At 41.2% G+C, this 15,315-nt stretch overlaps 1 protein-coding gene across 6 annotated transcripts in view; it reads right to left on the bottom strand.

Annotated features, from left to right (window-relative positions):
• Positions 1-15,315, bottom strand: part of PLCB4 (phospholipase C beta 4) — a 186,450-nt gene that overhangs the window by 154,558 nt on the left and 16,577 nt on the right. For 5 of the 6 annotated variants that reach the window (XM_039716986.1, XM_039716991.1, XM_039716983.1 and 2 more), the window contains exon 2: positions 12,458-12,517. The gene's annotated coding sequence lies outside the window, so the exon portion shown is untranslated. Of the gene's footprint in view, positions 1-12,457; positions 12,518-15,315 lie in introns of those variants that run through there. The other variant, XM_039716984.1, reaches the window with a different exon arrangement.

Genomic DNA, 15,315 nt, shown 5'->3' with positions numbered 1-15,315 from the left:
GCCACCGTGCAGCTGCACTGGGCTGCACGTGGCAGCAACAAGAGAGGAATCCACTTGTGATGGGAAGCACATCAGCCAGGGCAAGGCCAGCAACTACTTTTCCAGAAGCATCAGTCCAGTGGTAACCTAGAATTAGCTTTTAATTAGTTCTAACTTCTGCAGCCAGTAGGCACAGCTGGTGAAATCCTGGCATCCCAAACTAGGAGAGCAATGCTCCCACTCACATTAAAGGAAGATCAGGAATTTCAGCTGTTCTCACAGTAGCAAATAAATACATTATTCAATTCTGTACCTCCTGCTAAAAGCAGAACAGGGTAAAAAAGAAGTGACCACAGGATTTGCTTGGTTCAATGGGATGTGGAAATTCTAACCTGCTAAGCTTTGTGTTAAAACTCATTAGAGAAGCCACAGGGGAAGAACTTCTCTTTGTCCTTCTGCACATGCATGGAAAGGGACAAAATCTCCTCTGTGACCTAACAAGAGGACATAAACCAACTTCCTCAATTATTCTGTTTTCTCTTACAGGGCAAATTAAGGGTTCTCTTAAACAAAAGCAGACTATAAATATTTCTTCTCGTACAAGCCAGATGGAGAAGAGAACAGCAAGACTATCTGCAACCATGGTAAGATCCTGAGACACATTTCTTTCTATTTTTCAATAAATGGAAATATTAATTTGGCATGTTAGAGTCACACAAACCCCTGACCCACCACCACAGTCCTGTGTTCCATTCATAATTCAGTGATGAGACCAGTTTTTCTTTTCATGCTTGTTTGGTGATTGATAAACAAAACTTTGCCACTCAATTTTTGAAATTGCTGAGTACAGCTGGAGTGGGAATGGCAACACTTGCCTGGTTAAAGAACTGGGTGCTTGTTGAGAAGAAAATCATCGCTGTGATTGACCAGCATCACTTTTCTGGTGCTCTGCCTTCCTACATCAGTACAAGGCATGAACATGAGACACTCAAGCACCAAAATAAAGCATTTCAACCACAGCCTGCCACAGGAGCTGCAAGGCTTTGTGAAAGACCTGATCCTACCACCAGCTCCCAACTAAGTTAATAAATTGAAGTGAGGCATGGGAAAGAAAGGTCAAAAGAAAAACAATCAAAAACACCTCCACAAAAGCACCACAATACACATTTATACAGCTTCTTTCTCAGAGCCTGTTCATGCAAGTAGAAAAACTGGTCCCACTGATGTTAGCAGGCTATACAGCAAACTCATGATCTTTATATTTTACATCAGGGGAAGCTCAACTGATATAAAATGTTATTAGTGCCTGTGAAGTGTCCTGGCTGAAAAGCTGTCCAGGGATTAGAATAATTAAAAACTATTCAGGCTCTGCCCCTTAAATCTGATTCTACTCCAATAAAACCAATTCAATTTTTTTCTTTCAACTGTGAGAAGGATTTGGCCTTAAATTACAATGCTCTGATAGCTAAATTTACAGAATTAGCAATACCCTGAAAATGTAAAACCGCAGAGAGAAAAGAGAGCTCATAAAAAATAAACCTTGTGGGATTGTCAATTAAGATATTTTAGCTTCCCAACTTAAAATAAATGGAAAATATGCCATATGAACCTCTGTAGATATTCAATCACTTTATTTTTATTATATTGAGACCCATAATTGTACCTGGAAGGAAGGAAAAACTGGATCACTTTGTCCCCATTGGTCTAAAAGCACAAGTACCATCAGGAGACATACCTGACTCTCTGGCAGAGCGAGCAGTGATGAGACCTGCATTAGCAAAGCTTCAGATGGAAAAAAAAAAATTAGGACAGTCAGAAAAATTTCAGAGGATTTAATTGTTCACACAGCTATGGAATAAAATCCACACCATTTGGAATGTTTAATGAAACCATAGCCAAGTAAGGAGTGCAGTGCACACCTAATCAAATAAAAATACTGCCATGTACTTCACTACATGTGCTGAGTAAAACTACTTTTGGATCCTAATTTTACTTTCTTTTGTGTGCCCCATGCTCAAAACTTAGGATTTGTTCTGGAAAACATGTTTTGGGCTGTACCATGCAGTCTGTAGTATCCATGAAAAACAGAATCCTTCCTGGAATCACATGTGTATGAGCTTCACCAGGTACCTTTGACAAAACTGCCTTAATGCCTTCCTCACAGCAATTGCATAGAAATAATCTTCCAGGTAAAAACAGCTTGACTGGAGTTAATAATGTCCCCTCACTCAACTGAGGTGTTTAAGCTGAAGAAGAGTAATTTGCCTGTGGAGAGAACTTGAGTATAAAAAACCAGCCAAGACGAAGAGTCTTTGCACTTAGCATCAGGCATTTATCACAACTGACAATGGAAAAATAAAGTAATGCCAAAACAGAAAAAACTATTCCCAGGAGGACGAAACCAGGGCTGAAGTTTCGAGTCTACCAACAGCCTGCTCCCATCCTTCTTTTCATTTACAAGCGTGGTCAAGTGCACCAGAACACGCTCGACACAGAAATGTTTGTGCAAGAAAGGCCTTGCTGGCAGTGCTGCTTGAAAACTGTCCTAAAGGAACATTTCTGTAAGGACATTTCATGAAGGCAGTGTTGCTACAGCCCTGATCGCTGCAAGCAGCAAAACAACACCTCCAGCAAAGCAGGAGCAGCAGCTCTCCATCAAATCAGGGTAAGCAAATTCCCACCAGCCTCCTCCTTCAGTGCCAGCCTTGTCAATATTGCCCATTTACAGCTCCTCTGAAGGAGCAATAACCCATCTGCATCTCTGTTTAAGTAAAGCTTACAGAAAAGGGACAAGAGCTTCAAGTAAAGAATGCAAGGAAAAACGTTTCCACACTTAAAAAACCCGTGAGAAGAATGAATCTGAGCTATTTATTTCACTGCCTTTTGCATTTTCCCAAAGTATCCCACAAAGCCCACGTACCTGGTACAGGCAGGCCTCCAAGTGGAGCTGACACAGTGCAGCAAACATTTTGTTTAGCAGAGACATTCATAATTCAATTTGCAGACATTTGCAAATGTCAGCTTTCAGACTGCTCTCCTGATGGGCTCTTTAACAACTCGGGAGATCCCAGGAAAGCTAGAGTATTAGGATAATCACTCTCAGGAGCAAACCACTCCATCCAGCCTTTCAGTAACGTTTTAGCAAAACGACACACAGAAAAAGCATTTCAAGCAACACAGACTCTGGCTCTAAGGAAATCTCTCTGATGGACACATGAAAACCCATATTATATATATCTAAATCTAACTAATCATATCCTAAGATTTGTTGTGACATTTGGAAAACCTCTGGATGCTTTAGTTACTCCAGTCTTTGGTGTTGAGTGCAGATGTGCAATACCACTCAAAGGAAACTATGGATTTGCAGGAAGTGGTGAAATCCCCCCAAAAGAAAATTTGGGTTTTTTTTTTTTTTTTTTTTTTTTTTTGGCAGGTGAAAAACAAAATTAAAATATTGTTTGCAGTAAAATTTTCATTTTTAAGACCTTTTTTTTAATAACTTTTAATACTTCCTACCAAGTTATTAATTTAAATTAATTCAGCAATCAAGCAAAAGAATCAGTCTATTAGACTTTACTGTCAAATTCCAAATAAAACTTACAGATAACTCCAAATGTCAAACCTGCTACATACCTGCAACCATGGGATCATTAAAAAAATAAGACACCTACTTCAGTGTGAGGAGGAACAAAATGCTTTTAAAAAGAATTCTTAATAGAAACCCCAACAAATCCTAACTGAAACCCACCCAACATTTCAAGATCCTCAAGCAACTAAGAGAGTTCAGGTTCAAACTTCCAAAGCTAGAGAGAAGGAAGATTACTTTTTTCACCTTTCTATAAAGTGTCAAAATGTAATATTAATTCTTCCTGTTCTCAGAAAATCTAGAGAGGACTACCAAGCTATTAAACCTTCCAGTGGATCACTTGTGGTATGAGTTATTAGCATAATTGGGGGCACACTTTATTCTGACCTTTGCAAAACTTTCATTTCCCAAATGTGATAGATACAAAGTGCTTTTATAATACCAATAATGATTATTTCCTATGGGAAACTGCCAATTATAAGTTGGTGAAAAATGCTATATCAGATGTACATTGAGAAAATGAACACACCTACCAACAGTCAGACTAATTAAAGCCATTCTTCAAATATTAATAAAGCTTTTCCCTTCCACGAAATACAACCTGTATATTTTAGTCCAGCTCTATCCTTGTCAGATCATTCTTTCAACAATAATAAATGTTTGATTAGTGGTTAAATACAGCATTTCTGCTGTAATTCTTTCCCTGGCAGTAAACCAACACATGTGGGAAGCTGTTTTAACATTTAACCACTTGACTTGAATTCATGTTGTTTATATCAAGTCACATCAAGTGCTAACAAAAATACTCAAGATAAGGAAACAAACCTCATGTTCTGGACACAGTTCTTAAAGGAAAAAAAAAAAAAGGCAGAGGAAAGATAAGCAATAAACTGTCAAAGAGCCTGGGTTTGGGTTTGTGATATTGACTCCAGCACCTTCTGCTGCAGCCACAAGTACCACAGGCAGAGGCTTCAGTGGCATCATCTCCTGCTGGCCCGGGTCACCTGCTGCCCTGTGTCACCTGCTGGCCCGTGTCACCTGCTGGCCCGGGCCACCTGCTGGCCCATGTCACCTGCTGGCCCGGGTCACCTGCTGGCCCGGGTCACCTGCTGGCCCGGGTCACCTGCTGGCCCGGGTCACCTGCTGCCAGCTCCTGGGAGCTGCCAGGAAAAGAAGGGACAGGGAAAGCACAGCCAAGCCAAAACTGCTGATCACACTTACTGGGCAGAGACAGGACAACTGCCCTCCCACCAACACACCATCACTTTCACAGCAAATTCAGTGCCAATTAACAGAGAACAGGAGTATCAATAATGAAAAAACTGACTCCAGATTATATGTGACAATCAAAGAGCCTCCGCGCTGATACATCAGTGACAAGCAGGGGAAAGCCTCTGATTTCCTTCAAAAGATGCACCTGGAAACAGCCTCAAACTGCTTAACATTTTAAAAACAGTTCACCAACTGTGTTTAAACACAGCTTAAAAAGAAAAAAAGCTTCTTCTCTAGAATCCAGGCAACAAATTGCTCAATTAAGACATGTAGAAAAGGACCAAAAGAAAATTAATTTTAAACCACAGAAGTTTATTTTTCAGATTTTTCAGAATATCCTTGACACAAAAGCAGACCATAAAGGCCTGCAGAGACAAAAGGAATTCTACTGGTTTTCAGGCAGACAGGCTTGTATGGCCAAATGTTCACAACCAGAGCTGGATACACTCGTGTGACCATCTGATAAAATCAGGGAAGTGAGGCACTGCTTCCCTTGTAAGGGGAGAATCTGATCATCAGGTCATTTACAAAAATCCCCACAGCAAACCAAGCACAAATGGTCAAAGTTTTCCAAGTGTACAAAACCATACAAATGCCCAAGAAAGGGGTGGTGCAGATCTTGAAAAAGCAGTTCATACATCAGCACAGAGATACTTGCAGTACCTACAGCAGCCCAATTGCTCAATTAAGACATGTAGAAAAGGACCAAAAGAAAATTAATTTTAAACCACAGAAGTTTATTTTTCAGATTTTTCAGAATATCCTTGACACAAAAGCAGACCATAAAGGCCTGCAGAGACAAAAGGAATTCTACTGGTTTTCAGGCAGACAGGCTTGTATGGCCAAATGTTCACAACCAGAGCTGGATACACTCGTGTGACCATCTGATAAAATCAGGGAAGTGAGGCACTGCTTCCCTTGTAAGGGGAGAATCTGATCATCAGGTCATTTACAAAAATCCCCACAGCAAACCAAGCACAAATGGTCAAAGTTTTCCAAGTGTACAAAACCATACAAATGCCCAAGAAAGGGGTGGTGCAGATCTTGAAAAAGCAGTACTGCAAGTACAGAGATACTTGCAGTACCTACAGCAGCACAGAGATGTCCTCCCATCTGCTCCCTGCAAATGATCATGTTTCTGATCAGTTCCCAGTCTGGTCCCCACCACAGAGCACAAAGTGCAGCTATGACATCCAAGTAGATCTGCTTGCTGCTTTTCATTCTGATGTTTAACAAGTCTCATTAGTTTGAGGGGAAGAAACAACAGCTAAAACATAAACCACTGAAAAGTGGCGTGCGTGTCATTAAGCAATAAACAACATTCCCTGTTTGTCCTTACCCTTTGGGTACAGAAAATAACCAGGCAGCAGTCTCATCACTCCACATACTGTACCTTTCAAAACTTGGCACAGCCCCCCTTACACACTGTGTTTCAGATCAAACAGCTCAATACGTGCTTCAGAGATCTGGCAGCAGTTCTTTTGGGAGTTATTTCCTACTTTTCTGGCTTAGGCAACCTGTCAGGCGTGGAAAATTTGCACGCAGTAAATCCCAAATATGTACACAGAGAAAGAGGAAATCATAATAACCACGATTATAAATGAAGTTTTGAATGTCAATTCAATTTGCCACAGGTATTTCCAGTGCCTCCAAGCCATCATTGTGATGTGGAACAGCACGTGCCACCTTCTCAGCCTGCAGTTTTTACAGGTACTGTGATCAGAAGGGATTCGTCGGGGTAAGCAGCTGCAGTGGGGCAGACTCCTTAACACACACACACATTCTCCCTGCCTCTTCTCTACTGCAATACTCCTTTTAGAGCAAAATCACAACAGATAAGATATGAACAGTAGAACAAAAGCAAGCTCTAGGAAAGCCAGAAGATACTGAGAAGTTTTGCCTTTGATTAGCATCTGTTTAAAGATTTATGTTTTTACACTCAACCAAATACTGCTCCTCCATATCAGACCACAAAAGCAGTTAGAGCAAACATCCCTCTGAAAATTTCCATAATTTTACAGTTTAAAGTAGTTGAAAATGCTGGATGAAAAGAAAAATCCTTTCAAAATACAATGCAGTTTTTGGCAATAATTTAGTCATTTTCCTTTTTGGCTTTGCCAGAAAACAGCAGGGGTTAAAAATGAATACACTGTTCATGTGACAGGAGGAGACACATCAGTTTAAAAGAGAGCATCCAACAGGCCAGCAATCTTGCTGTATCAATAGTAGGTCTTGGCAGACAGTTTCAACAGAAGAGAGTCAGAAATGAATAAAACATTTTGTCCAACCTCAGCTGTGCACGACCTCTCTTTCTTTCCCACCACGTAGGTATTTCCTGTATCTGGCAGTTTTATGATGACATTTCTCACTTCTGCTACCTTGCTGCCTTTATCTCGCAGCTCTCCCCATAGTTTTCAGACCACCCTGCAAATTCTTTCACTCTCCATTTCTCTCATGATTAGCCTCAGTGGAAGTAAGTGGCAAAAATCCCACGCATGTGTCTGCAGGTTTCCCTTGGGAACACGGGAATGTCACTCGGGTCTGTGCCCTCCAGCTCTGGCACCGAGTCATGCCAGCTGGGCTGAGAAGCACGAAAGGGAAGAGTTTCCTTCCTCCACTCCTTTCTGCTCCTCTCCCCATTTCACACACTGCTGCTGGATAACTGCAGCAGACTTGTGCTCTGGTCTGTCCCTGGATCCAACAATCAATAAGAAAACAACCAGAAAACAGAACAGAAGGGGGAGAGGGGAAGCCATAAAGAACCCCAGTATGCCTGAGAGAGCTGAACCTGCACAGAACAAAATGGTTTGCAGGAGCCTCACTTCCTTCAGGTTTCATTGAGCCCAAGCAGTACACGGTGCCACTGTGTGTCTCCTGTTTTCTGACTTGTTCTTCCCACACTCTGCACTTCTGGATACAAAATCAGGACTTCACACATTTTAAAAGAAGGTTTAACTTCAGGCATTGATGAAATAGAAATTTTGAATAAAAGAACACTGTGACTTAGTTCTTTATATAATCTTTTTCAAAAAACAGCAAATGGTCTTTCCTTCCTGGGGAATGGCAGATGAATCTCTCAGGACAGTTTAACAAGGCAGTCACTTAAAGAAATACACAAAGAAAACAACCTTTCTCAGCCTAAGATGACTCTTATCATAAACAACTAAAATTTAGAGGAGCCAAGATTTGTTTTCTCCCTTTTCCTGCACTAGAATGTCTGATGATTCAGGTTTCAAACAGACCTACCACAGACCAGCTTGAGGCAGCAGTCTGGTAAACTTTGGAATCCACTCCAGAAGTCCACCAGTCACTCATTCTTTCACCATTAACTTTTGCTTTGGCAGAAAAAATGAAAACTGACTCAGATTAAAAAAAAAAACAAAAACAAAAACAAACAACAACAAAAAAAATCCAAAAAACCAAACCAAACCAAAAACCCAAAACAACAAAACAAAACAAACCCTTTTGGAATACTTTTGCTTGGAAAGAGCCTTTCAATGTCAAGAGACATCTTCAACTAGACCAGGTTGCTCAAAGACCAGCCCAGGCTAACCTTGAATGTTCCCAGGGATGGGGCACCCACAATTTAACTGGGAAACCTGTTCCAGTTTTTTCACCATCCTCATTGTAAAAAATTTCTCCCTTATGTCTCCCCTAAATATACCCAGTTTCAATTCAAAGCCATTTCCCCTTGTCCTGTCACAAGGCCCTACTAAAAAGTTTGTCTTCATCTTCAAAACCCTCTTAAACATTGCAAGGTGGCAATAAGATCCCCCTGGGCCTTTTCTCCTCCAGACCAGAAGTGACCTTTCAGAATGTTATTTATCAGGTCTGCTTTTGGGCCAGCTCAGTCCCTGATTCACTCCTCACACAGGCTTTTGGTGTGAACAGGCATCCAGGGACAAGAAAGTAGTCTCCATTCTCACTCGCAGCCTCTATTTTCTTTATCACAAGTGTCAGTTTAAATGTACATGAAACTCCAGAGACCCTGACAACCGAGACAGTCACACCTGCCATCAATTATCAGGATGCTTTTGTTATCACTTGCTTTTAGCTCCCAGAGCTCGGCCTCCTCTCCAAACCAACAATCTTTCTCAGGCTGAGCCCTCTGCCACTACACACGTTTTCTGTTCCTTCCATGCTCGCCTCTCTCACATAAATGTCTGCACAATGCTGGATTTTGCTGTAATTAAATAGAACAGTCGTCCAAAGGAAAGCACAAAGACAACAACATGATCACAAGCAGTGGGGAATATTTGGAAAACAATACTTCATCTGGATGCAGTAAGCTTCATTTATTTTTCTTTTGCCTCTCTATTTTTGTTTTATACTGTTGACTCCAAGTTTTAATGACCAAAGATATTTTAGGCATTCCTGACCTAGAAATGTGCTAAGAATAAGAGAACTTTATTATAAAGAAAACATTGGCCATCTGAAGGGAAACTCAGAGTATACCCCACCTTAGTGAGCTATGCATGTTGCTCATGAACAGCAGATAAGCTTTTAGACCTACAAGGACTCAATGTCCAGAAGACAGAGAGAACATGGAAAAAGAATCAGATAGTCTGTAGAATTCAATGGACCTGATTAAGACAGCAGTTGGGGGATTCATGGCTAAAATGGATGCAAAATCCAGCTCAAGTAGAAAATACCCCCACAAAATATGTTTATTGCTGTGTTTTGAGGAACAGTGGAGACACAGCCTAAAGCTAGGAGAGAAAACCTCTTTATTTTGACAACAGCAATCTGAGCAAATGGCTTTGGTCCCTAACAAGAAGGGCAACTTTCCTTTATTCTCTCCCCTATAAAGTGTAACTTCCATTTGGGACCAGTTACCATGCCCCTTATAATTACCAGGTAGCAAAGAGATTGGGACTAAAATTCATCCTAAATTATGCTTAGTAGGTGTGAGAGTTCCACCCTGGCACAAGAAAAACAAGTGCAAAATATTTCTGTGATTGCAGCAGGCAGATTACCCAGAGGGAGCTTCATCAAGGTTTGGCCAAGGAATGCTGCTCTCAGCTCCCCAACTCAGAGATGCAGTGACACACAAGTACCCACAGGAGCAGGGTCATTTAATCAAAAGTGCACATGCCAAATAGTCAGGCTCTGTCCTTCACAAAAAAGGTCTGCAATTCTGTAAATATACCACAGGGATCCTATTTCACCTCCATAAAAATCAACTGTGAAGTGTTGATGAATAAAATCAATGAGCTAACTGCGAGGAACAGTACATTGTTTTAATTATTATTCCAATCAGGAATGCCTAGTGAACATCATGCCCAGTTTCACACTACAAACTTGAACAGGCATTCAGCCCTCTCTCCTTTCAACGGTGTTGGAAACCACCCTTTATTTAAAGGATTTTCTTTGGCTAGTTTTCTCCTCAGCTCAATCTCTTTCAGACTAGGAGCGGGGTCAAAGTTCCTGCAGCTCCTGATTATTCAATAACATGACTAATGCTCTCCTAAGGGGAACATGATTACAGGTAAATGATGTGTTATGATAAAGGCACCATCTCCCATTTGCACAGGCCTGTCCTCCCACCCACCTCTATGTAAACAGAACAAACCTTTAAGGATGCACTGCCTGACCTCATCTCCTGGAGAAATACTGCCTGGAATCACACTGTAATGAAACACAGGATAGCACAGAATGGCCCCATTTAATCTTTAACAATTGATGTGATATTTTAACAGGCTTCTACCCAGAAAACCTCTCCCAGGCGCCCTCAGTGCAACCAGCATTAACTGCAGCATGCTGTTCTCAGCCCCTAAAACTGGCTGTATAAATTGTGACTGCCTGGGGCTACTTTTGTTTTCTTATGGAGCCAAGTTCTCCTCATATTCACTTGATGCAAAAAGTCAGGAGTTTTGAAATCTGCTGTTCCTTTTTTTTCCACAAAGTTTTGAGGTCTTTGACTTCCAGGATGCTGTGATGTGCCTATGGCATATCCTTCTTCACGCTATATTGAAATGGTTAAAAAGAGGAGCGACAGGAAAATGAGAAGCAACATCCCCAATTTCCTTCACTAACTCCAAAGGGGCTCTTCCCTGTAATATTTACTCTTAATTTTAAAAGCATGAAATGTATCAGACACTCTAGGTAAACTCATTCATCTCCTGTTCCTTTGTCACTTTTAACAAATGAACCAACAGTTGTACCATAAATGGGAATTCATTCTAAGTCTCTTACTAGTAAGATGTCTACTGTTGCACCTGCATAAGAAGTCAGCCCCATCTGTATTTTCAGACCATTGCTCTACAAAGATATTTACAGAAGTTTCTACTTTCCAAGAAAGCTATTTCTGGCTTATTTTTTTCTTTTTCAATTATTTTAAACTGTACTTGTGCCCACAGAAGAATTATTTTTATCAGTTACAAATAAACAAACCAACTGTGACAGAACACCAGGTCACAGTGCAGCAGATTCCCAAATGCTTGTGGTACAGACTACATGGATAAAGCAGCAATCCAGGAGTGAAAAACAAGGAAAACAAGTCTGGTTTAATCACTAATGCCAAGGTAGGATAGGTAGAGCACTGCCTACAACCTTTGTACCATTACTTCTAATTCTACAATTCTAGATAAACACCACAACCACATCCTTTGGCATCAATGACTTTTTCTGCAATGAAATTTTCCTGCTAAAGATCCCTTTAGAGCAGATCCATCAGCAATTGGAATCCTGATCTGAGATTTCTCACTATTTCATTTCAGACGACATCGGAGAACTCTCATATGAATTTAGGTGTGGTTTTAGAAGAACAATCAAAAGCAAATGAACCATCTCATCATTATCACTTCAGAAATGTCATGCATGAAGTCTGTGCCCTGCTCTGCACCTGTGCAGTACAACAGGAATCAAAGAGCTCATCTAAACGCAGCTTGAGGTCTCAGTCAGGATTAGCCAGAAGCTAACATTTGCCACAACAACTTCTTGAGCCTGCTCAAGGCCTGGATTGCTAAAGCAATTGTAATTTTGTGCCAGCTTGGTGCTTCTGGAGCAAAAGTAGTTTTCAGACAGGTAAAAGCCCTGTATGCCAGTGGGATGGATAAAACTTTACTCAGACCAGGAAGGGAACATGAATTGGTATGCAAGACCCATCCCTGAGTACTAGAAGAAAGTAAAACCTTGTTCTCCCCAAACATAAGGTGAGAAGAACCTGCGGGAACACAGAGACTCCAGAACTTAAATTGACTTTGCAGCTGTTTAGGAACAGTTATCACTGGAGTTTATTGGGCCTGAGGGGGAGCACACAAAAGAACAATTTCTGTTCATCCAAACTTTCCAGAATGCTAGACTCCAGAAAGAGAAGGCCTCTGAGAACTGTGAATACCTCACCTGCCTGTGTCTGATCAACCTCACACGTACACACTTCCTTAATGCCAGGACATCTGGGGTCAGGAGAGCACAGCATCCTCTGAATTTGCAGTTATGATCTAAATTTCTAATACCTTCTCTCCTCTCATGACCCTGACCGCTGCTTTTTCAGAACACATTTTTCATTCTACTGACATGGACAGTGCAGCATTGCAATGGTAAACCGTGTTTCAAACTGGAAGTAGATCATCTAGTAAAAAAGAGAATTAAAATACTGAAAGAACAGAAAAGGCATACCTTTTGAAAATCACAGATTGTTCTGTAGAAATTCACATTGTAGAAAATGTCTTCCTTTCCCTTAAAAAAAAAAAAAGAAAAAGAAAAGCCTTAATTGTGCATATTCATATTTAATTACCTAATAAAATCACAGTAAACCACTTCAAGACCTTTTTCCTCCAGAAATAATTTCTCCTTATGGATCAGAATATTTACACTGTAGCAAACAAACACTGAGTGCTCAGTGAGTTTTCGTTTGAAGTTCATTTTATTTTGAAATTCCTGTTATTTAAGCAGAAGCATCATAGCTGCAGGTGACAGAACACATGGCACCCATTCTTCCAAGCACTTAAAACTAGAAGGCATCACAATGGAGACTCAGGATGGAGCAGTGTGTCAGGGGCAGGGAAAATAAAGTATTTTATTTTGAGATGTACCATCAGGTCTCTTCATCATCCAGCTCTGGGTGAAAAGTAAATTATGCCATTGTTATTAGTGCTAGAATGAACTTCCTCCACTGCTTTTGCCAACACTTTGGAGGGATGAAAGCATCCACTTCTTCTGTCCCTCCCCATCTCTGGAGGGGAAGGGGCAGCGCAGGGGCACAAACACTCCTGCACCTCTGAGCAGTACAAGTGGGCAGGGCTGCTTTGGTGGTGCTCCCTTCCACCCCTCTTTTCTTCAAATGCACAAACCCACTGACTTCCATCTGTAGGACCTAAGTGTGAGACCTCAAACTGGACATGAGCACAGCAGCCCTTCAGCAAGCAAAGCAGCAGGTTTGCACAAACGGGAAAATGACCAAAGAGTGCTCCAAAATGAAACCAAATCCAAATTCACTTTAGAAATCCTTGGTTTATAGGAGACAGTATTTTATTAAAAGAAAACAAGTGTCTTCAGCATTATTGAAAATAATAGGAAATTGACTGCTGCTTTTTCAAATGAATCAAGAGCTCCTGCACATTAGATCAGAAGCTGTATTTTTCTCTCTTCCATCAAGCTTCATCTTTTTTCCTTTATAGCAAAAATAAATTGAAGCCTAAAGTTGAGAACATCTCAATATCCACTAGGTGCTTACAGAATTAAATCTGACCTCATACTCTTCAGTTTTATGAGGTTTAAGTTTTATGAGAAGAAGAAAAAAAATCTCAGAATTAGAAACAGATTGCAGAAAACAAGTGTCTCAGCCAAGGGAAGCTAGAGCATGTTGTGGGTCTAGCATTTGCTCTGAGAACTCATGGTACATAAAACACCCCAAGTATGAGACCAGAGGGACTGAGAACCACAGCAATCACAATTACAGCAATGAGGGCAGTTAAAGAAAATAGTTTGCTCCTCTGTTGAATCCTCCCAAAGTTGCCAAAAACCTCCATTAAAACAGAAGATGCTTCAAATCATAAATAGCAATGAGAGGATGATGGCTACGTGCTTTGTTCTCATTAAATATTGACAGCATGCTCTTCTAGTAGGAGACTACACAGTGATTGCAATTATTTTTTGTAATTATCCCTTTAATGCCTCAAACTTTCATTTTGCTGGTGCACTTTCAGACTGCCCTCAGCAGCTCATAATTACATGACAAGATACCACTGGGTCTCCAGGACTCGGCAGCTCCACACAAAAGCATCCTTACACTTACTTCTGGGTCAGCTAGAGCCAGCTTTCTGCTAAAATAAACCCCCTGTCCAAAACGTGCCTGTGCTGGGGAAACAAAGACATGACAAGATTATTTCCAAGCACACAACCTGCTCCGTTAGCCTGCAGCCAGAGATCCACCTCTGCCCTCTCTGCTCTCCTGCAGACTGCAGTCAGATTTCAGCAGGGTTACATCAGCGTGGGACCCAGCCCAGCTCCTGGAAGCAGGAGCATCCCACCAGCCCTAATGCACATTCCAGAAACACAACCTGCCTCCCCACTGCTTTTAATCATCCACAGCTTTCTGGGCAGAACTGCCACTGGGCCCTGAAATTTCTCATGTTCCATGTAAACACACAAGTACAATCTCATAAATTTAATGAAGAAAATCAGTTTCTTTTTAGCTATGCAAATACCAAAAATCTCTCTCTCTCTGTCTTTCCACCAGTTAAGTATTTCTTCAGAAGCTTGTTTGTGTCCAAAATCTCCAGTGGCCCTTTCAGCAAGACTGTAAATTCTTTGAGGGAAATACTCAGAGCCAGAGTGAAGTCTCACTTCCAGAAGCAGTGAGCAGCTTGTAATTCACAGTAACAGGACACCCGATGGATAATGGAGAGTGGCTGCAGCCTCAGCTCTGCCCTTCATCCCAGAGCTGGGTGTCAAGGCTAGAATACAAAAACCCCACCATTTCCATTTTCTCATGTCCTAAAGAAATTTATGTTTTTAACGTGAATAAGCTGGTCTTAAGTACCTTGATGCCTGCTTTTTTTTGTAAAGGATCTTTAATTTGATGTTCCTCACTTCCTGAACACCTAACTAGATACCACGGGATTTCAGCTGCACCTGAGCACCAGGGCAGGTGTAAAGGCATCAAATTCTGATGTGGCCAGTGTTCATTTTGGCCACAACACACATTCCTTCACTGCTGTTTCAGTAAGGCACAACGTGTTTCTTCACTGGCACCTGGCCTTTCCTGTCACCTTAAATACACCCCAGGGGTTTCCTTACCCCCCTTATAAGCTCCAAGGACAAGACTTACTTTTGCCAAAGACCCAGCTGAATCATAACGACCCTTCAAAAGGATGGGCAACCTTCTCAAGACTCTGGGCTTGTCAACAGATTTTTTTTCTTTTGTTTTTAGTTTCAAGCAGAAAACAAGTTTTCATCCAGAGGCATCCATCATTCAAGGTTCTTTTTCATCTGTCACTCTGAAGTGCTCGGAGAAAATGACCTGACAAGTACAC

The sequence above is a fragment of the Passer montanus genome, unplaced genomic scaffold, assembly GCF_014805655.1.
Source record: "Passer montanus isolate IOZ18808 unplaced genomic scaffold, ASM1480565v1 scaffold37, whole genome shotgun sequence".
NCBI lineage: Eukaryota > Metazoa > Chordata > Aves > Passeriformes > Passeridae > Passer > Passer montanus.
Note: the sequence above shows the minus strand (reverse complement) of the source record. Positions and strands in the feature narration are given on the sequence as shown.